A 24,582-nucleotide genomic window follows, 5' to 3' on the forward strand; every position below is an offset into this window, starting at 1 on the left:
AAGAGCGGAATAAAAGCGACGGGTTTTTTCTTCTTTTTTACGGCGGCGCGTTTGGCTAAAGAAGTAAATGCCAGTGCGCGCGTTTTCGGCTCGATATCGCGCGGAGCCGCTTTTTTAATTCGATTATCCCGGGCGTGCGCCTTACGGCGCGGAAAGTGCTGCCGTTGCACTCGAGTCGATTTCCGGGCTTTTGCCGTATCGAATGTTTGCTGAATCAAATTGAAACAAAAATGCCACCGCTTGCAGCCGAGGGGTCACCGCCGTTCCGAGGTCGACACTATTTCCCGCGGAACGCGCAACGTTTTATTACGCGTCTGCAATCCCATTAATTGTCTATTTAGCGAATTCATCGCCGGTAATCCGCGCGGCAAAAATGAAATTTTACCTCATGTCATCAAGATGAATATCCCCTCCCCCCCTCCTTTCTCTCGCTTTCCTACTCCCGTCCTTCCTGAATGAAATGTGGGCTAACGAAAGATTAGCCGCTCGTCATTCCATTTTCTTCTTGATGCGCGCCCTACCAATTACTATCGCAATTGTCACGCAATAATGCACGAGCACTCATTCTTTTGACGTCGTTGCCCGGCCAGCCGGAATAAAGAGGCGCTGTAGTTAACCGCGGCGGCCAGCGCGAGCATTAACATGCAACCGGCCCTGAGACACGAATCCCATTTGCCGTAAAAAAAAGGCGGGAATCAGTCGCGAGCGTGGATATAAAAGGCCGCAAGCTCATCCCGGACGTAAAAGTGCCTGCCGAGTGTGTAATGAGAGTCTCGTAAAAATCGTCTCGTTGATTCGAGGGGCCCCGATTTCGCCTCTCCTTCGCCGCGTCTCGACAACGTGCATCGCCGGATGATCGATCGCGGACTATAAAGGTCCGTCGTTAAAGGGGAAAACGGCCGATACTCGCGGACGATCGAGCCGGTGGACCAGTTTTCATCTCGCAGCTGGCCGGAGAGAGAAGTGCGCGCGAAAACGCGTGATAAATTCGGTGCTGAAGCGGCGGGTGGCGCGCGCTGATCGAGCGAGTCGCGCGCGTCTCGGTGAGAAAGCGCGGGGAGAAAGTCACAACCTCGATACCGAAGGGCAAGCAGGATTGACATCCTGACACCGATACCAGGCGAGGCGTGCCGAAACGCGATGTTGTCTCCGGACGGACTTTCGGTTTCTACACGTGCGCGAAACGCGGTCGACTTGCGCGACGAAACGATACTCCCCACCCGCGCCTTTCTCCGCTCGTCTTTTAACGACCGGGTTAAAAATCAATTACTGATACGTCCCGCATAAGAATGCCCTCATATTTTCCCACGTACAGTATAGGGGAAGAGCTACAGTGATTGGCATACGGTGATTAGCATACCGGCATATTTGCACGCAAAACAGAATAATCGCCGTCGAATGCGCGGCTGTTGATGATAACGGAGAAAGTGGTCTGTCGAAGTCGGTTAAGTTGGAATGTTGATTAACTCACTGAACTGCGATTAGAGACCGCCGATATATTGGTGTGTGTGTGGGCAGTGCGTGTTAAAGCAATATAAAATTTCAATGGATCGTTTTCAACACACGATTTTTCACCGTGTAGATTTCCCAACTAGAATCCGTAATTATTTTGGAAAACTGGACTGGGGACCCTATTAAATACCGATTTTTTTTTTACGAGAGTGTGGAACAGGAACCGAGTGCGCTGTGTTTTTCACATCGTTATTCTTTTTTGCACGAAGACTCGATTGACGTTGCATAACGTAGTCTATCAAATATGAGCGACGATATATAAATTTCGCGGCTATAAACGGATATACGGCTGACAGCGTATCAATCATATCACGTCGATCGTAATATCTGACCTCGATATCGTCTCCGTGTCACCTTCGCATACCATTTCTCTTAAATTATTTTCCTCTCTCTCTCTCTCTCTCTCTCTCTTCCTTTCATCGGTTCCTCGTGTCGCTATTTTCATTACACAAACAATTGCAGATTGCGTAACAAGAAGAATTATAAGATTTTCATTTCGCGGCACTCGAGATTAATATTGATGCAACCGTAATCTCGCAATATGATTATATTATCTCGAAAGAGAGAAACTTATATAATCGAAATCACACCGAGATTTATTCGCATCTCAACGATCAATAGAGCCGGGCTATTTTTCGGGTTTAGGCATACCTCAGCATACTTTTCTCGACATAAGTTTCCGCGAACGGTGCTTGCGACCGTTTTGCAGCGTTTGCGAATTTTTGTCATCAACCATTTTGTGCTTGACATTTAATTTCAGCCCTGAGACTTCTTTGTGAAGCGACTTGTGAACTCCGCTCGTGAGACGATATAATTCTCTGGAAATATTAGGGCTGTAAATTAATTCTGCTGCCTTTGTTACCAAACGTCAAGATTTATTTATCAATGGAAGGCGTAGAATTTTAATTATCAAGATAATTTCCGTTATCACCATCAGGTCTTCTCGAAACCTTCTCGAAATCGTCGATACTATTTTTGACAAATTGTGTCACTCACCTTCGCCAAGAGCCGAACAAATCATTTTTGTAATTTCCTTTTTGCACTTGAAATGCAAAACGAATGCAGCGCCGAATATGCACTGTATCGATAGCAATACCACTACTATTTTCTGAGATAATTACAGATCGTCCCGCGATGTTACGTGGTATTTTGTGAACACAAGTGGCAGCTCTTTGAAACCACAATTGAGCAGAGAAGCACTCGGGTCTACAATACTCGTTAAAAATGAGCAAGACCAAAGGCGCCGGGTTAACCTAAACACCTAATATTTTCACTTATTGCGATTGTTGCGCAGCGGTCGAGGAATTACTCGGGGACCAACGATCTACGTCCGATGGTCGCGCGCAGCCCGATACGACCGCCACCGGGATCGGAATTAATTGCACGAGCCTGCGAACCGATATTCACCGGTAAATATAATTGAACCGCAAGGCCGCGCTTTTGACTTGCAGTTTATATTGACGTCTGCGAGTAGCTGGCATCCGGCTATTCTGTTTAATCGCCAGCAACTTCTCGTCCCTCATGCGATTACTGTACGTTGCAAACCGTACGCGATCGTGCACGCGGTGCTGCTTAATTAAATACTTCAGGTATAATCAAAGGAGGCTCCGCGCGCCGGTGAATGAAAGCCCGTCGGCTCGTTCGCGAGCGTGACCGCACGCGAGCCCGCGACACAATATGCACAGTTAAATGTAAATATATCGCCGGATCGATCTTACCATATGTGCCTGTTTATTACGTTTATCGCTTAATTATCTCTATCGCTTAACAACGCGCGTTCATCAATGAAGCCGGGCAGGCCGGGCGGCCGCGGCCTCGCGCTTCACAATGCGTGAGCCCGCGACAATACGCAACTTATAGTTCCCCCGCTAGAGCGAACTCGCCGATAGCGAGACAAAGCGCTACAAAATATACTGGATAAGTGCGAACAAACGCGCGAAACAATGCTTATGAATCGCTCCGTGAAACAGCATTGTTATACCTTGCGAAAGGAACGAGATATTTGCGGCATATCGTTTTTTCAGCTATTTATTCTTAATCTTTGATCATCTAATATATCTAATACGCCTGCTTATTCTATTCGTCAATCGAACATCGATTTCTTAAAGTGACTCTCGCAACATAACGCTTTTTCTCGTTAGAATATAAGATTAAAGACTCGCCACACCTATGGTAAATCCGAACTGAAGGATGAAACGATAAGATTTTTCGCATTGCGATCGCTGAACCGAAATTTCGACTCACTTCGCGTCATATCGATAACACGAGCCCTTCGGAGAAAACGCACATCAGCTGGCGGTTTATTGCCACGAGCCGCGGTGTAGTGGCGATTGCAGCTGCATAAGCGCAGCTGCGAGAACGACGGATGGCGATTAATGTCTCGGGGAGAGTCGCATTAATCTCTCGCTGCAGTGTTATCTGCGCGAGAGAAGAGACCGAGTGGCACGATAACTGGCGCGGAGTGGCGAAGCAGTTTCAACGCGTTTCCCGATCGCGCGATTCTCCGTGCGCCTCGTCATTCCTTTTAATTGCATTTCGCGCCGCCGGGGGTTGAGAACGCGTCCGTCGGCCATGAAAAGAGGAGAGAGATCGCTTCGGTCATTCAGTCGTACACACAAAAGTGCTGGATTCAAGCCAATACTCCAATATTCCTTGGCAAGTTTCTATTTGGATTAAGTAATATTTACCTGATCCAGAATTAAGGTATTTTCCAAATATAATATTGATTTGATTCAAGAAAATTGGCTTAATGCAAGTGAACATTTGCTAATATTGTATTTTAGAAAAAATAGTAGCGTGCAGTATAATAATTATTGATCCACAATATGGTTACAAGCTATTCTTTATTATTCTACGTGTCGGAGGCGGAGGAGAGGAGGCGTAAAAATATCGCAACTTGGCGCCACGTAATTTTTTGAATCACCGCTAAGGAGTATTGGAGTAAATTGTCCGAGTGGAAATATGAAAAAAAAAGAAAAAATTGAACGGAAAAGTGCTCGAATCTAGCAGTTTTTTTTCTGCGCATGTATCCTCGTGCAAACGCAATTTTGGTTACGCGATCGGCGCGATTCGCGGTGAACGCGCGCCCAAGGAGTTGAGAAACTGGAGACACCGGACCTGAAAATGTATTCCACGACGGCGACTGCATCGGAATTCAGGAACATCCGCGTCCTCCTCACGACCTCCCGCCGCCGCTGCGGCCGTTATGAGACGCAATTCTCGCGGGAGGAAAGAAAAGTAGGCGAGAGGGGCCGCGCGCGGTCCCGGCGCAACTTCTTTCTCAAACTCCTTCGAAATTGCTCGCTCCTGGGATTCGCCGCGAAGTTTAGTCAAATTGACTAAGTAATCGAAGTTGGGCGCGGTTGATGCGAGGTTCTCGTGGGTACAGCGGAAATTGTCCGTCGCGAAAAACCCGGCCGAAACGCGCGAACCGTGACGTTCGCGCGCGGGGATACCTCGGCGAGGATACGTCCGCGGACTTTTAATCGATCGCGAAATTGGACCATTGTGCCGAACATATTCAATAAGATCAGTACTCGCGGGGCTAACCGCTATAGCAAGCGTGAGATCTAATTATCGAGTCGTTAATTACTTCACTACCGTGTCGTTTCGATTCGCCGCGAGTCTCTTCTTCAGTCGCACCTTATCTCTCCGTTGCCGTCATTTCCCTCTTTTCCTCTCTTTTTCTTTTCTTTTTCTTGCGACGATCGTCTGTACATTTTCTCTTTAAAGCAATCAATGTGTTATCACCGAGAAGCGGCCAATAATCAATAAAATTTCGTTGCAAAAGTCTATTCATAGCAACGACCGTTGCCATCGGGGAAATCTAACTGCTGAAACAGTGAAAAATGAGATTGTTTATTATTTTACTTTTATTATTTTAGTCATATTTTAAGATTGCCAGTGGATTTGTTTCTTTATTCTTAATTATGTTTAATTTATTTAATTTATATCATATTTGAATAGAAAAACGCGCTTACTCTAGTGGGATTCGAATTCGAGACTTCTTGACTCCTCTGCTATTTATTTATTTATTTATTTATATATTATATATATATTTCTGTGAATCTTTTGCTGGCCGAAATCAGTGAAGTATAAGATTAAGAGCTAAGTGTAAGTATCTCGATTAAAAAATTAGTGAATACTCTCTAATTATCGGTGCAGTACTGTGTTATTGATTCAATCAGTGACGTTTTCAATGATTCAACTTAAGAAAGTGTGTCGTATCATACCATTTGTTGCTCTTACGGCGATTTATCTTAAAACATAATAAGGCGTAATCTATTCTGTTCTATTCTAAGGATATTTGGTTTTCGCTGAGAAAGAAAGAAACACGTTTTCCCTTCTTGGCGAAGAGAATATCCGGGCGTTCGCTCGGAGCTTGCCGATAGGCGTCCTCGCGGCGCAGATGAAACGATATCAAGAGAAATCGATTCACCTTGAGAGATCGCCGTCGTAGTCCCTACCGCCACGTGTCAGAGTGAACGATGCGCGCCATTGTCTTCTCGCGGACAATTCACAGTCTCGCACCTCCTTTAGCAGGCAGTCGTCAGGTTAGTTAATGACCGAGAAATTATTTCCCTGCTAATTAACGAAGCTGCGAGACCTTGCCTCCCGTCGCGCTCCGCTCTCTTCCTCGCTGTCGTATTTCCAGCGGCAGACGGTAGCCACAATTAAGGCGCGGTAATGCGATAATTTTCGGCCCGCCGGATGCCCTCAGATGCGATTTCGTCGTAGACGCGTGAAATTCTCAACGTCCTCGCGTAAATCTACGTCGGGATCGTGCGTTATATCACGCGACTATCACTATCCTTTCTCTTTTGCGTTGTCGGTCAGTTTTAGAAAGAAATATAAATTGCAGCGGTGTAAACCGATGTACGGCGTAACGTGATTTCAAACAACACGTTTGAGTTAATTATGCCAATCATCTGTCGGAGAAAGTCAAACATCGCTCTCGTGTGCAATTTTCGCTTACTCGCAAAAAGTTTAATTCCGGAAAAAAGCGATATCAATACTTTCTGTTTTCCCTCGTAATTTTTTCACGTAAGTGACTTTTTCCAGTCACTGACATTTTCGCTTCTTTTTTCGGGAAGTGTGAAACGTAATTTGCACGTGATATTTATTTAATCGATGTAACGCTGCCTTCGACATATCGCATATCTAACAGCGCTCGGGAGTTCCAGTTAAAAGTAAAATATGTTCTCCTTATTTTTATCCACGTTCTATTTTCTTTTTCGTTTCTTCGTTCCCCTTTTTCTGCCTCTCTCCTTCTCTCTATCCTGATATCTGACGACTCGGATTCGCATTTTAAATCGATTTGGAAGGCGTCGCCGCCGGGCAAATTCTTTTCTCGCGAGAGTGGAATGACAGGTTGACAGCGAGGTTGAATTAATGATGAATCGTTGAAGTAGGCTACATTGATATGAATATATCGGAGAGAATAACAGCGCGTTTCGGCGACACCGTCTTCGTACAATCAGCCGCGATCGAAGCGCAACTTCACGGCGGGGCGAATATCGAGAATGTCCTGAGCACCGCCGTCGACAGCTTCTGACGCCGGTGTTTGCGGGAATTACCGAGCGAATGCTATTCCGGAATGACTCGTTAGCAGGCATTAGCGTTGTGCTCGTCGACGAGGTGTTGGGGACAAACAAAATCCCACGAAACGCGCCGAGTTCTCCCGCTAATGCGTTCAAACGCCCGCCGTTCGCTGCGAGACACTTTCCTCCCGGAGACACAACGCCGGGCCCGGTTCTTTATCTGTATCAATCGCGATGCCACGATGGTTCTAACAACTATTGTTCTAACAACAAATTAACACGTCCTAAGAACAAACCGATTAGTAAGATATTTTCCGGTTTTCAGCGGAATATCTATCACGGCAACAAAACTGTTTCTGCTTTGATCACGAACAATTCGCTAATTTGATTACATCAACTACATTTTATTGCATATCGCGACGAATACGCAATACACCGAAAAAATGCTATTGAATCGATACAATTTCCAACAGTAGCGTAACTGGAATAAATCTTCTTGATTCAATGACAAATATCATAAAAGCTGTTACGTTACGTATTATTCCGACAATTAAAGTATTAATTTCAATTATATCGCAATTGAATCGAGAAGATTTAACTCCAATTACGCGTGCTGCTGGAAATTCGATTGATTTAACAGCGTTTTTTTTTTCTGTGTAGCAACGATTGTTTCGCCGCACCGACGAAATTATTTTTCTCCGTGGTATCGACGCAATTTTTCTGTTTGGATAAATTTTCCTCCCACTCTCATATCTCAAAGGTATTCACGATGGTAATAATTATTGCCGCACTCTGGGCACGCGATAACATAACCACGCGAAATACGTAATCGTATGAGCGCGATCAAACTCGTTGCGAACGGTGAGGGAAAACAGGAAGTTGTGTTCCTTACTCTGTAACTACTCGCCGTGCGATGTGCGGTGAAACGGGACGCGCGAGAGAAATAAATCCGTCTTTCGCTCGAACTGACCAAGTAGTACGCGGAATAATCGCATTAGAAAATTATCATTCGTCCCTTTCTGGACTCGGGGATCAAGTTGGTATTCATAATCCCGTCGAATTATCCTGCAATGAAAATCAAATCCGATACTCGGCGAATTTACTTTGAAACGAACTCAAAGCGAGCGCGACGGGATATATGAATAATGTACGATTTGTATTATGCGATTATTATGCGATTTATTATACGATTTATTGCGCGATTCGATTGGACATATTTCCAATGCGCTCGGAGCTCTCTCTCTCTCTCTCTCTCTTTTTTCGGGGGGCAAATATCGCTCGTTGATGGCGAAACATCCGCACACCGCGGCCGTACGTTGCAACAGGCGACAAATTCGTTTTTATAACGTCGTGCATCAGTTCGATAAACGCGTTACGACGTGCTTTTAAATTTTTTGATGTGCCGCAATTCGCGGTGGGCCGATGGTATCCACCGTAGTAAAAAAAAAAACCCGTGATGATTACGGCGATCGATCATCAACGCTTCGACCATGTATAGATAGTATATACGAGAGCGTCGCTCTCGGCGAAACGGCAAAAAAGCATCGCGCACAAGTGTCGTGGCGGTTTGTAGCGATTGTCGATTGATTACTGGGTATTTTATTGGTGGATTTGCATTTGGTTTGATTAATGGGCTGCGCCGAAGCATGCATCGATGTTTCGACGTTTCAATGAGAGATAGAGAGAGAGAGAGAGAGAAGAGTCGGATGGATCATAAGCGATATTTTCAGCGCTAAAAATCGCGAAAGCTAACGATCACATGAAATTCGAGCGAGTCAGTTTGCCAGTTTAACGTGCATTCCAGCCGAAATAGACCGTTATCGAGCTAGTTCGATTTTCTCGCTTTTTGGCTTCGCCTTAGAATTATTTAATTATTAGAGAGATACTTGAAGAAAAAATCAAGAGAGTAGTGTTGATCGCAACTCGGTACCAAATATTTACCAAATATTTATCAAATATTTTTATATTTTTTATGACTTTCTCTCCCTCTCTCCCTCTCTTTCTCTTCTGTTAAATGCGAACGCGACAAATGTACAAACGGAAATCTCTATGCGGAATACGTTAGCACGCGGAATCCGGAGTCGGCGATTATAATCGTCCGCGGCAAGTGCGCGAAGAAAGGGGGAAAACTCGCGTGTACATAGAGAGGATTCTCGTTTTTCACGATGTGCGACGCTGTTCTCTCCTCGGGTGACGATTTGCCGGCACCAGCTTCCGCAGTTTCGTCTACGTCGCAACGACGAGCGCTCGGCGTCGTGGAAAGCCGGCCGAGTAACTTAAGGGTCGTTTCTCAAAGCCTCTCGGTGCCCCGAGGGACGTATGAAATCTTAATATCCCTTATTACCGTGCTCCTAATTAACGGTCCTCGCGAGTTCTCGGATAACGTATTTCTCGTTTCAGTAGACGAAGATACGGTTACCGTATAATGAGGCTCTAGACCCTAGTACTTGAACTACCATGAAGATAACCGTGGACGATATTTTGATGTCTAATGGCCGGAGATAATATATGCAAATTATTACACGTTCTGTGTGGGTAATGCTAACGTCGATTCATTAGCGCGAGGTTTCTCGCCATCGTGGATTAGTTACATTGCACAAATACATAGAACCGCATGTATACATACACACGCACGCACACACATCCGTATATACATACGGTGTCTACTTAATAAAGCAGAACTCGTTATTAACTCTCGGCCGAATAAATCTTGACGCACGCGTACGTAATTAATGATATTTTTCAACAACCATTTTGGGAGCAGCACACGCGAAAAAGGTCGCTGTATAATTTAATCCCCGGTTGTAATCCTTACAAACTTAATGCCATGAGAAATAAATAATATGAAGGGACAAATTTACTGTTAAACTTATCATATTATAATTTGATCCTTTATATTCTACCGTTATTATAAATTTATTACCATCGTTAATATACTAGTGTGATAATTTAGAGTGAAACTCGATTATCCCTCAAAGCCGGTAAGCCATTGTCATATTTCCTGTTATATGCGAGACATTGATGGCCGTACTTGACGAGGAACCCGGCTCACCTTCTCGTAGAACCTGATCGAAAATGAAGTTTTCGACGAGCGTTCGGCAAGCATGCGTTTGAGTATCCGGTAAATTGCGTGGAAAAGTATTCCAAGAGCTTAACATGAGCGCAGCTTGCTGGAGGCTGATTACGGTTCACTTGAAGCGTTCAGGAGGAGCGGGCATGAATCCTCGCGGAGCATGTCGGAAACGTCCAGCGAAGCTCTCTGCGAACGGAAGTAAAAGTGCTCGTTGTCCCTCAAGCGCTTGTAAAATGCGCGGAAAGTTGTCAATTAGCATTGTGCGAGAGGTGAGAAAGCAGCAGCGAGAACGTTAGTGTAGCATATACAAAACTACAGCAAATTATCTGGAAGCTTGCGGGTAACATGAGAAAGCGTGTTACAAGTTTCGTGGAAGCTTTCAACAAATGTGCGCGCTGTAAAGCGGCAAGAAAACGTCCGGAAAGCACCGGAAGTGTCTTTTTTCGCGAAGATAGGCCGGAGCAAACGGAAGTTGTCCACAAGCTATGGAGAAATTTAATGCGTAACACAGAGAAAAATATGATCGTAATAGGAAAGAAAACAATTAATCAGTTTATTTTTCTTTTTTTAAATAACGGTTGCCTTGAACAGAATATATCTTCTTGATAATAGTGTTAAAATATACTCATCACAAATGTTAGAAAAGTTCATTATCATTTACCCAGTAGAAGAATTTGTTCTCTTTTCAAGAATATTATAAACTTTATCGGGAAAAGTTAAATTTGGTTTATTTGAATAAATAAAAATCGAAGCTTTGGTTTTAGCGTTTTAATTCAATACTCTCGATTGAAGTACTAAATTTACCAGAATTCAGAATATATTTTGAATAAATTCGATGCTCATGATGAAGTTATGATGTACTTAAGCGGATATAAAAATCTGTGTGAAATACTTGAAACAAATAATATTTGCTTGAATGCAGTATGTACTTTTCCGTACGCAAACGAGCGATAAGGGAGAACAATATGAGAGCACTCAATTGGACAACAAACGTTTCTCGAGCGTTTCCCCCCCCCGACTCGCTGGAAACTTTCCCGATCGCTTCCTTTCCGACTGCGTGAAGCCGAGAATGAGAGGGAAAAAAGAAAGAGAGAGAGAAAAGGGACGCGCCAGGTACAACGTGTGAAATTAATCGCACCCCTATTCACGCGGCGGGCACGGAGAGGAAAGAGTGAACACCGGCGAAAACCAGATTTCCCCGCGATTATTGCCGTCGCGGAAACTGCAGCGGATGCAACTGCGCGCTCGCATCTCGCTGTCTTATATCCGCGCGGCTGATACACGAGCGAGACACCGGATTTCATAGAGTTGCGCCGTCCGCCGTATCTCCCGCGCTCCGCAGGATACCGTCGCTGCGAATCCTCGGGAATTGCAAATGTTTCACCATCGCTCGCCTCATCCCTCCAAGAACGGAGCGCCGCCACTTTTCGCCGGGGCGAATATGGAAATTTCATATGCGCCAGCTGCACCGTACTGCGGACGAAGAGGACGGAGACGAGACGACGAGCTGCCTTGTTCTTCTCGCGAGACAATGCAATTTTTTCCTCCTCATCTCACCGCATCCCTCGGTCGCAAGCGTGCGCGGAATTCCGCGACGTGATTATTTTATTAACTCGTTTTCCGCAGATGTATGTGTGTGTGTGTGTGTAAGTGTAAGTGAATCTTTGCAGCCGCTGACGTGTCCAAGAAATTTTAGTTCTGCATTAAGTCTACTTAGTTCTACATCAGGTCTCTAAATAGAGAAAACAGAAATAACTTTTCATTTGCAGCATCAAAGGAACGCTAATAATGCTCCTTTAATGCTACAAAAGGAATTTAGACTTCCTGGCAGAAATTTTAAGTTTAAAATTTTTTTAATTCTACGTTAAGATTTCAAATGAAGAAAACGGATATAACTTCTCATTTGTAGCACCAAAAGGGGACATAATTGATGACCTTTAAAGATTCAGTGTGAAATTAAATAGACTTAATATAGAACTGAAATTTCGACCTGGGATGAATCGTGCGGCAAAAGGGTGAATCGTTAACGCGACGAATGCCGCCATTGGTGACTTGCATATTGATCTCATTAAGTTATAAGTGTCAAGTATAATTAATTGCATTTGAAAAAAACGGTCGTAAAATAAAAGATACGTTTCAATATATATTCACGGTATATTAGAGTAATTATTCACTACATCATTGGTAATTAAAACATCAGTCATAAATAGGTCTTTTTCTTTGTATATTAAAAATATAATGAAACGAACGTCCCGTAGTGAGAAAAAAAGTATTTGAAACTTGATTTGCGGGATGTAAGGTTTATTTTCAGAAATAAAATTTTACCTCACCGAAGTAAGGTTTACTTCTTTGAAATAAATCTTATATTCTAGAAATAAATTTTTAAGTACTTTCTTCTCAGTGCGCTTGGCATAGTTTTCACCTATTTAAGAAGTTGATAAACGTTTCATTATCTAACTCGGCGGGAGGAATTCATCGGGCGCATTTCGAACGTTATTCGTCCTTAAGTCTGTCCTTAACGCATTTTAAGGGTGATCGCGATGAATTCACTACAGCATCCCGTAGCGGGAATCGACTGTGCATTGCGCGGTCGAGCATTTATATCGGGGCGTCTTTAAGGACGTGTAGATCTCGTGCGCGGAAGGGTGGAGTTTCCATAAAGCGATTTACGAGCGTCGCAGATTTACCGCACGAAATTACGCCCCGCGCGTTCTCCACGGTTTACGTTGACTTACGGCGTCTGCGGAATATCATTTTTCCCGCTTAAATCATGCCGCCTGACCCGGTTGTCCCAGGCGCGCACGTACGTGAAAGATCGCGGGAAAACATCGGCCATATTAAAGAAGCAATAATGTGTCTTTGACGCGCGTCGAGAACGTGGATGATTTAATCCTCCTGATAAACGACTCTCTCTCTCTCTCTCTCTCTCTCTCTCTCTCTCTCTCTCTCTCTCTCTCTTTAGTAACACGATGACGAGAGACGTTCGTCTTTTCTTTTTAACATTCACAACTTAGTATTCTCTAAAGCGCAGTCAGTGCGAGATTTTCACTCGATATTCACTGATACAACTTAAGAGAATGCAAAACAAGTTTCATAAAAAAAAAAAACGGTAGTCTCGAAATGGCGCAAGGAGCAACTCGCGAAATTAGCGCTAAAAGCGGAGATTTCTTGTTTAAATTACGCTTAGAAGCGGTAATATAGATCGTAGCTGGGAATAACCATTACGGTATTGCGGCGTGAATTAAACGTACGAAAAATTAATTTCATCGTAAATCACAGTCTATTTCCGTGTGTTCATTACGATTTATTCATATACCTCTCTCATACCTACCTACGATTCGCCGCGCTTGATGAGCACGCCCGTCGCACGTATCAATGGGGGATACGTTCATTTCTTTAATTTTCAAAGCGCACCCGCGTTTAATCAACATTGATTTAGCGTGCTGTGAACGTACGGTTTATCAATTTATTCCGCGAACGATGAAGTATGTCATCGCCCTCGTTATTTCGCATTAGAGTGGAAACTTTCCCGGCGAGTATTCGCCGTAACAACGTTTAACGAAAGAAACAAAAAAAAAAAGAAGCCGGTTTTGCGCAGTGCATAAAGTTAAATTTAATTATAATAAAGTTGTAAGCCGGGGGACATCTCGCGAAATATCAGCGGCGGAAGCGAAGTCTTTTTTTCCCTTTCCTCTTTTTTCGTAACAACAAGAACCGCGGAGTTATTATAACAAATACGATTTACGAACTCGGAAATTAGCGGTTTGCGTGGTGCGTCACGGATAAAGTTTCCATACCATAAGGGGACTTTAATCCGGCTGTCTTTCACTATCTCCCCCCTCCCCTCCCCGCCCCCTTCGTTCCATCTAACGGCGGCCGAGTGTAAATAACAGTCGATCGCGATATAACAGTGAAACGAAATTCCTTTTCTCTGTCTCTCCCCCCCTCCTTTCAGTCTACTTCTACTCTACTTCTTTCCCCTCTTCCCCTTTTTTCGGTACCGCGCGGCGTTATTACGAGTCATAGAGCATTCGACGTACACGTGCGCATAAATTTCACTTTTCATCGGACGCACGAGAGCGTAACGGCGTCGTTTTCCGGATTATAAATAGCGCGACGTTTGCCGGCGGGGTCGGATACCGCGAGCGAGCCGGAAAAACGGGAAACCGGGAAACGCGCGGACGGACTTATTCGTCGAACGAGTAATAATAACGCGTCTAATGGAAACTTCACGTGGCGGCGTTAAAAAAAAAAAGCGAAAGAAAATAAAAAGAGAGTCGCGTCGCCAGTCAACAATTCCGCCTGAATACTTTTTTTTTACGTGCATCCCCCCCCCCCTTTTCTCTCTCACTCATTCGACATCTCGTAACGGGGTGTAACTTCGTAATAACGAGTGCGGCGCGTACGACGCGGCGTCGAGAGGAAATCCGATAGGGTTCGACGATAGCGTTTGTGTGCTAGACATGAGAAATACTCACAAAAGTTACTAACGGCGCGCGCAATTCGCTTGCAACGTTCGATCGGTTCGATAGTGATGCTAATTGCGAAGAGGAGAGAGAGAGAGAGAGAGATGGTGGGAGAAAAACGAGAAACTAAAAACGCAATGAAATTCATTAACCTTCGCAACTCGCGCGATGTATGCGTGCACGCTGTAAAGGAGATTGCATTCCAGCCGCGGGAGATAGCGCGGGAGGCAAACCGGCGCCACGTGATGCGAATTTCTGCACTTTTATTCGGCCAAATAATCAAGGGGGAACCGGCAGAATTCTTCGGCCGCCTCCCTTCTAACCGCGGCGGCGGCATTCTACGCAAATTCCGTGACTTTTAATTACACATCTGGGTGCGCGACCGAATGGAGAGACCTCGGATATTATCCTTCTTTCGCTCTCTTTTTGTTTCCTCCTGAATTGTCTCATCCCGCGCCGATGTGGAAGCGACGAAGATCGACTCGAGCACCGCTCTAGGATAGACGGCCTGTTCCTAACGCGCAGATGGCGCGTGTGCGGCTCATTGGGAAAAAGAGAAAAGTTAGAAAGAAAAAATGACGATCCGTGGCCAGCAATGAAGGCAAACGGCGTCGCACGATACGAATCCGCCGCGTTAAAAAAAAAAGACAATGACGATTTTGCCGCATGATCTGTTAATTTATTAATGTCCTGCACGAAACAGAGCCGGTATTGGACGTTTATAGAATATTCTCAAGAAATCTGTCTCTACAGCGGATTTTAAGTGAACATCTAATGGATATTCATAATAGGGATCTATTATGTATGGATCTCTCTGCAGGTCTCATGGTTAAATTATATTGAAGCTTTAACACAGATGTTATTTGAATTTTCCATAGATGTGAAAACACGTCGGTTAGGAATGCAAACGATTATTCAGGGATTTAATAATTCGTTACATTTCTAATTGATGTCTATTTTACATCTATGCTTGATAAGATATGTTGTTTAATAAAATATGTTTTATATATCCATGTGAATCCAATTTTCCTTCAATTGATATACCCACGTATGCGCGCATGCACATAAATGTATTATGTATGTATGTATATTATATTTTTTATGTTATATTATATTGTATTTTTTATTTATATTTTCTTATATTGTAATATACAGTGTTATATATATGTTATAATGTATTGTATACTATTGTGCTATATTATGTTAAAACTATTATATATATATATATATTTTTTTTTCAGTAAATATAATATTAAAATATTCTCTTATTTTATTTAAAGTCGTTCTTTTCAATCATTTCTTATAGCAATGTATATCGTTCGAGAAATTTAAAATTGTCGACCGTCTGACCTGTCATTAACTTGTACTATTTACAAAAAAGAAAAATTTTTCGACTGTCTGACTTGTCGTTGATTTATATTACTTGCTTGAAAGACAATTTTGGCCTGATTTGTCATTGAGTTGCACTAATTGTTCGGGTTTCGAACATTAGTATTAGAATAACATGATAATTGAAGAGATCTCAGGAATAAAAGGACGTTACTTTCTTGTACATTATATTCTCCTGATACAAATCTACAAAATTTTCTAATTTTCACATTTAAGTATCAGGAGAGTATAATGAGCGAAGAAGTGGCGTGAATTTTCGGCGGGACATTTGAAAACTTAAGCTGGTTTCCCCAATTTTCACATTTTGGTGTCAGGGGAATATAATGAGCGAAGAAGTGGCGCGAATTTTCGGCGGGAAATTTGAAAATTTAAGCTGGTTTCCCAAATTTTCACATTTTGGTGTCAGGGGAATATAATGAGCGAAGAAGTGGCGCGAATCTTCGGCGGGAAATTTGAAAATTTAAGCTGGTTTCCCAAATTTTCACATTTTGGTGTCAGGGGAATATAATGAGCGAAGAAGTGGCACGAATCTTCGGCGGGAAATTTGAAAACTTAAACTTAAACAATACAATACAATACAATTTATGATACAATGTAATATGATATAATATAATGAAAGATAAAATGTGTGCGCGTGCCTATATGTGTGTATGTTTTTTATAATACAATATATTTATAATATAATAAACGATATAAAATAATATTATGTATGTAACATTTTATTTATAAATAAAAACATATTTATTCATATAATAAAGCATAATATAATATAATACATACGATATTATATGATACATATATGTAAATTGGGAAAGAAAGGAAGTTGGATCTGTATGTGAATGTGGACATTTTCTGGAACCCTTATTAACATTTTTTTTAAAGCTTTTATAGAGTACTTTGAAGCTCTCCTACGTGTAAACTAGTGAGAGATGTAAGGAATGATTGCATATTTAAATAATTCGTTGCGTATTACGTCTGCAATTAATGTCTGTTTCATATCTTTAGTGGTTCCAGATCATTCATACGTAATAAATCTCTATTGAATATCCATGATAGATTTTACATCGACCGTGGATCATGGATTATCTATTATGGATGGATGTTCATTAGATGTCTATTTGACATTTGCCATAGAGATATTTGGTGGAGTTATTGATGCTTTACGGGCAACTAATGGAAGTTACATGTTTCGCGTGGAACATTAATTGATTAATATTAATAGATTGACGTTAAATTAACTTCTAATTTGCACTGAATTCTGGTATAGTCCCCGTTTCGATTTCTGGCGTTGGCGGTGCTAGTTCGTCGGAGGGCTGCCGGTAGATAATATTCGTTGAGCTGGGCAAACTGATTCCACACCGGATATCAGTTTTATTCGCGAAAACGGCGGTCGTTCGCTGGTCTGTTCGCTCGTACGTTTCTCGCGCCCCGGTCACCCGGCAAATATAAATTTAATGACGAGGTGGGGGGAGAAGGGGAGGCCGGGGTGGAGAAAATCATGGTGGCCAGTGGACGTTGAAATTGCATCGCTCCGTTAGCTTTGTAAAATTGCACCGGCGCTGTGTCGTTGCGCGCGAAAAATCGCCACGACCGGCCTCGATATTCACCGAAGGCCCTGAAAACCGCTTCGGTTCTCAACCTGGCGAAATTCGCGTAAATTCGATTTAAAAAACGTGAAACGCGTACTATATGTCTCGGTTCTACTCTTCAAGTTTCCAGACGAGCCCGTGACTCTCGCTTGACGATTTATCCAGCGACGAGTGAAATGACTGAGCGGCTTTTCGGATTTATTCTCTCGCCTGCGACGCCAGAAAATGACGCGTTTCCGAATTCCCGTCCACGTTGTCTCCCGAAATTCAGTCTCGCCGTGGAACATTCAAACAACGCGCAGTATAATCCCACATTTTCGCTAACGAAATTGCCACCCGCGTGAAATAATATTTCAGTGCATTTTTAAATAAATATTTGGTTCGTTAATCGCGGAAAATTGCTTCAGCGGCCGTATTCCGTGCCGTCAATTTTTTTTACGTTATTTAAAGGATTCCGATAAACTAAATTTAATCGGACAGAAATGACCAAAAGCGAACGAGCGAGCGAGCGAATGAACAAGCCAGCGGGAACGCGTGCACGATTACATGCGCGGGACACAGCCGTGGAACAGGCGGAGGGCAGGTCTTACACAAACACACACGACGCGCGCCATTGTGTACACAAATTAATTTTCCGCTTTTATACCCAGATGTGTCAGACGCAGTATCGGTGGCTGTATCAATAAAAATACTCGTGCTTTCAGTAATTAGTCTGTCACTAACAGCGGCCGGCCTCGCCCGGAATAGACTTGATCCGTTTACTATCTAGTAAAATACCTTCCGCGACGTTGTGGAATAGCAATCCAGTCGATTTTTCACCGTTCGGAACAATCGCTGCCGTTGTCATCCGCGCGAGTCGATTCCCTCGTTCCACGGTAACCCGCGTTACCCCTTTTTCTCCCTATTTTTTGGTTTGTTTGTTTGTTTGTTTGTTTGTTTTTTTAATAGACAGCGCTCGTGCATTTTTCATCGACAACTTTTCATCTATCTTTCCCACATCGCCCTTTATATTTTACGAGCGTAAGAGTGATTTACGCTCTCCCGCGCGCGGAACGTATTTATTTATGAATCGAAAATGTTTCGTGTTTTCCGCGCTCGGACATTTTCCGCGAAAATAACTCTCGTGATATCTATATCTGCCGGGCGGGAGGGGGGAGGGGGAGAAAAAATAGAGGAAGAGAAACGTCACTGCAGTCGGTGCATTAATGCGCGGAATAATGGCGCTTTTTACAGTCGAAACGCGCGATACACTTTGATGGATCGTCGCGTTCCGTCGTCGTGCGCAAGCGCGCGTGCAATCGTCGAGATACCGTCGTTTTCTATAGCCGGTGTTTGTTTCACGACTCGAGATAGCGACGATGTGAAGAGAATATAAGGGAAGTTCGGTCATTCTTCTTAATTACACTCACGTTATAACTTCCTGATGAGGTGATAAGAAGCAACGGTGAGATCGCCGGGGGCCTCCCGGACGTCACGTACTCTTCGCGTAGGTGCGAATTTATTATCACACACGAAATTCGCGCGCGCGCGATTTTTCGTCCCGTCAGCTGGTGACTGGCGATACCGCGCGAAAAACTTTCGGCCTCCTCGCCGCCCCGGCCGGGAGCCTTTTCTCAGTTCTTCTTAAGTCTCGGCTGTTCGGCCAAGTAGGGGGAGGAAACTTCTTTTGTCCATTAGAACAGAAAACTTTCGGCCTTATGCGAGCCTTTCAGCGAGACCTATTAGAGAGCCGCTAATTCCGCGACTCGAAACTTCATATTCCCTGGCGGACACCAAGTCTACCCCTTCCCCCCTCCCTTCTTCTTATCCCTGAAGGAATAAAGTTTTCAGAAATCCATTACCTTCTCCAACCCCTCCCGCCGACGTCCTGATCTGACGCTCCTGCGGATGTTTCTGCTCGAATGATGCTCCTGATCTCGTGAAATGGGTTTGCCTTCCTGTTTTCAGGAAGATTTCGCCGGACTTCATCATACGAAGACCCCGCGGGATTGGTAAACACACGTCGGGTTAATATTCAGTCGGAGGGGGTTAAAACTACCCTGGTATACGCGCGTCGTAAGGGGTAGCTCGAATAGCAAGTCGGAGGCAGTTTTGTCTCTCGATGTCCATCGAAGCGCCCCTTTTCCCTCTCCACCTGCCCTCCCGATGGTGGTCGGACCGAAGGGAAACGAGAAATTATAGCTGAGCGTCGTCACCTTCCACATCTCTCGAGTCGTGCTCAACGAAGCAGAATTCAACGGGCTCTCCCTTTCGTACTTCTGCGAAAGTTTTCTGCCGCGGGTTTGCTAATTAGTCCGGTGGAAATAAAAAGGATGGACTCTCGCGATGGAGAAGAAAAAAAAAAGAAAGAAATGCCGGCGGGTGAAATTACAGAGGCGTTCCGGCCGATTTAACGACAATGAATTCCGCGATGCCGCCGCTGTGATTCGAGCGACGTTTGCGGGTAACAGGCAGGATTGGAACCTATTAATCCTCGATATTAAATTACACTTTGCCGAACTTATTTTACCATAACTTTCGGTAAGTTTACACTTCTCCGGTAACTCGCGCGTCCAAATGAAATTCCAACGGAGTTCGGTTTTACTTGGGACTTTAATGATCTTTTAACTCGGCGAAATCGTTTTTTTTTCACGGTTAAATTAAAAGACGTTCGGAGTGCCGATTAATATTGCGCCGATAAAATTTCCGATCCGGCGCACTGAAAGAAAAAAGATTCTACAGGTAAATATTTATTTCTCCCACTTATTATATATTTACTGTTGTTTTATGCCACGAAACATTAGGTTGCAAATGATGGAACAAATTTCACAATCATTCATACAAATGTATAAGATTAATATTCTGGATTTTTTTACGATTATCTATGCGTTGGACCGTTTTCGATATAATTGCTTGAGTTATACAATCGCGTAATTGTATCGCATTGTATCAAATCGTATTACATCATATGAAATCGTACTAAACCAAAACGTTCCGTTATACCTGACCAGTGATCATCGCCTTACCAATTTCTGATTTCACTCGTCAACCTATACTTACTCCATACAAAAGATATCGATCCCGTGGTCATTAAGTAATCGCGAGCATCACGATAAGCGAAGCCACTTAGAGTGTCGCGTTATTGCTAAGTTGTGGCTCGACGTTAGTTGAAAACAGATTAAGCGATTAGAGCGTAACTGGGGTATCCGGCCGGTCATCGTGACGCGAAAAAAAATGGATAAACAGCGCGCCGGGGGAGCGACGGCGCGACAAAATGAATCCGTCTCGGTTCCGTGACACCGTTTGCCATGGACGACGAGCTTTACCGGCTTGCGCGACTCGCGAAACTCGGACACACGGTGGCGTCGGGATTTCCCATGCGGGGCGTGCATCACGTTACATACAGTGCAGCATGAAATATGCAGTGCTATCTGCCGTTGCCTCCGCCGCGCCGCCACAACTGATCCGCACCCTATTTTCGAGGCTACGATCACTACGGACACCTCGGCCGAGCTGTGTGCCAATCCCGCGCCTGTGTTCCAATTCATATCAATCGTATACGCTGTTACAACGATCGCGCGGAATCGATCGTATCGCGCAATTTGAGGAGGCCGACTCGTCGAGATTATTCAGTGGGCATGTTGCTCCTTTCAATTAATCGCACGTTTTAACGCCCCGCTCAGATGTAAAATATCACACGATATTATCGCGAAGAAAAATACTCCTCTTTTATCTCCTTTTCTCGTCCCAGTGGGTCTATTCTAAAAAAATTGTGTGTTAAATTTAACACAAGATGAGTACATTGAAAAGTAACATAAAAATTGTGTCAAAAATTAACACAAAATTAATACGTCAATCGGCACTGAAATATGAAATATATTATTTTAATACTAACGTGTATTTTGAATATCGACACAATACAAAATGTCGAGATAATATAAATACCATATGTTAAATTAACACAGGGTTAAAAATTTTACGCAAACATTTTAACAGAGACCGCGATTTTCACACAAGTACAAGATGTTTCTGCTGTACAGCAGTGGTCACATGGACCGAACTATTTTTCTGAATAATAGAAGAATAGGAGTAGAATATATAGCGTTTTACACGAAACGTGGGAGAGTGGGTAAGCGAAAACGCGTGTAGGTCTCGTAGGCCTAACATATTGGTGTCAGGGTTAACGACTGTGTTGTTATCTTTGTCGTTGCACAGGCACGGTAGAAAAGCTGCGCATCGACAACGTAACGATAACGACATTGTCGTTAAAAGTAACAAAAATAGAGCTATAGGAGACCTTGCCTCGTTCGTTCGTTATTTCCGGGATGTTCGGAAGGCGTCACACCGGTGTGAACCTGGCGCAAATCCGACGCGACTTCGTGAAATTCACAAGGCGATGCTCGCCAGAAAATGCCTCGATGGACGTCCCTGCGATTCGTTCCAACGATTTTCGAATTCGTCGCACGACGGAACCGCCGTAAATTAACGCTTTCTTATAACAAGCAACGACAATTTCCGTGGAGAAATGACAAAATCGCAGCTCGCGCGAGACGTTTATTCTCACCCCCTTGCACTCTCGCCCCGGCCGCTCAGCCGTACGCACACGGCGACCGCTAAAAAATTCCTCATTCCCCGCATTCCATTTCTACCCATCAATTTCTACCTTGTAGAGATCAACCCAGTGCCCGGGCTGAAATTCCACGAAAAACATTCGGGCACGCATTGCCAATTAAAAAACCAATTTCCATCAGTTACGACGATCTCGTCCGATCTCTCGCCGCCAATCATAATGCATTTCCCGCGACGTATGAGAGCTTTCCCGGCCCGAATACTCCGTTTATCCGCAATCCTATTCTACCGCGCGTCGCCACAAAGATTTCCCAGAAAAATTCGATTGGTTCCCTATTCCGCACACAACGTGCGCGCATTCCCGCTCGCACACACACACACACACACATCGTCGACAACGCGTGTGTATCGTCATCGTCACCGACGGTATCGTGGTGGTGGCAGTGGTCGTCGTCGTCGCCTCGTCGTCCTCGTGTCTGCGCCGGCAAGCCGAGCGATAAACTAAATCGGTGCGTGCACGCTCACCGGCGCGATGCAATTAACAACGTTCACAGGGTGCTCGAGTGATCTAACGAGCCCCAGCGCCCACGCTCCGCGGCACCGACATCGTCGACGACGCCGAACACAGGCGTCGGCATCGGTGCACGTCGCCTCGCACCGTTGCGCCTCGGAATCGCCAAATGATTTTTTTCATTGGCGACCGGGAGTCACGATGCAGCCCGTTGGAATTTTTCACGCCGATATAAAAGAGCAGCCGTGACAGGCGATAATTTCATTTATCAACGAAAACCGAAAAAAAAAATCATATATATATGCCTGTTGTATAATTATATATATATATATATAGCCTGTTGTCAGTGCGATAATCGGTTTGCTTCGAACGAGATTTTCTTCCTTCCTTCTTGAACCTTGCAGTTACGAAAAGCGCACATACGCGCCCTGAGAAAGTTCATTCACGCAGGGCGTGTACGTACGTCTTGAGAAAGCGATGTTCCTTTACGAAGGACGTATACATTCACCCAATCAATTTGATTCGACACAACGCATTTATTTTCTTATTGAATTGATGTCTCTACGAAAATATATTGTTGCGTATCGCTTAGTACGTGTCGATAGAAACAAATGAATATCGCGTCGTACATCGGATGCGTAAGCTGCGTGCTCAGCATTGATTTTCGTGCTGCACCATAGCGACCGTCTAGCGATTGTCGTCCTGTATACAGCGGACACTTGTCATCTAAAGTGCGCTGTAGCTAAATGTTAACATGATGCATTCTCCGTCTCGTACAATCGCGCGCCACTCGAGAAAGAAGAACGGTTAAAGGTAGCTGATCCGTCCATTGTCTCCGAAATCCTTTTAAATTCTGCATATTGGTGGAAATACTATCTACACGTCTGTAAAGTAGAAAACTATTGACCATTCGGAAGTTGAGATATCCGCAAATGAAGATGACATCTTTCATCTGTATCCCTTGAAATTATAGTCTCCTATTTTTAACTTCTATTTTCAGTCCCGCGCAGTGCCTGCGGTCGCGCTCATCGTTCAAAACAATGTTTCTCACGTCAGCGGAAGAAACGTGTGGCACGTGTATAATATAAAAATATACTAAAAGAATGAAGAACATGAAAGACCCAATTGAAGCTATCGTCATCGAACGATCCTTTACAACATAAATAACCCGGCCGGTTAACATCGCGATCTAAATCAAAGGATACAATTTAGAATGATACTGCAAAAAACCAACCGAGTTTAATTTAATTAAATTTAATTCCACCTCTGTAAAATATTCTGAAGTGAAATTAATTAATTCTCCCGTTGAAAACAAATAGCAGATTTGCTCTGATTAAAAATTTCATCGCATGTTTCGCACACGGAGCCAAGGAATTCAATTGCGTGGCAATGCGCGAGAATAAGCCTGCGGGCACGATTCTGCGCCGACCTGCCAGTTGTGAGTCGCCCGCGTCCCGATATGCGTCTGATGGAGCGGCGCGAACGGCAACGAGATAACTGGCCACGTTGGTGGCTGGGGACGTTCTACGATCCGGCGCAAGGACGCCGGCTGGAGACCACGGGGCCACGGAAGTCATTTGCGATTCCCAGACGCGAACACGAGTCGACCTACCTTCTCATCTAACTTTCGGCCCAAGTCTGCCGGAGGGGGCCGGGAGGGGGCGAGGAAGGAAGAACGCGTTATCGCCGCACAGATCTACGGTACCTGGGTTCCCTGCCGGCGTACTTAGGGCAACTCGCTGACGCCCCCGACCACCGTCCCAGCCAACCGGTGGCGGTGGAGTAGGCGCCAGCAACAGATAAGGGTGCAGTCTATAAATTAATTAGACTAAGACTGGGGAGAACCTGGGAGCCGTGCGCATGCGCACACGAGCGCGCTGGCGATCTACCTAAATCTGCATTAAGCCACCCCGCCGAGCCGAGCGAGCGGAATTTACATGGAGCTACGACGACG

At 44.3% G+C, this 24,582-nt stretch overlaps 1 protein-coding gene across 2 annotated transcripts in view; it reads left to right on the forward strand.

Annotated features, from left to right (window-relative positions):
- LOC106742460 (FK506-binding protein 2) overlaps positions 1-24,582 on the forward strand; it is a 77,088-nt gene that overhangs the window by 34,035 nt on the left and 18,471 nt on the right. The gene's annotated exons all lie outside the window — the stretch shown is intronic.

This window comes from Dinoponera quadriceps, unplaced genomic scaffold, assembly GCF_001313825.1.
Source record: "Dinoponera quadriceps isolate SergipeBrazil2010 unplaced genomic scaffold, ASM131382v1 scaffold113, whole genome shotgun sequence".
NCBI classification, from domain to species: Eukaryota; Metazoa; Arthropoda; class Insecta; order Hymenoptera; family Formicidae; genus Dinoponera; species Dinoponera quadriceps.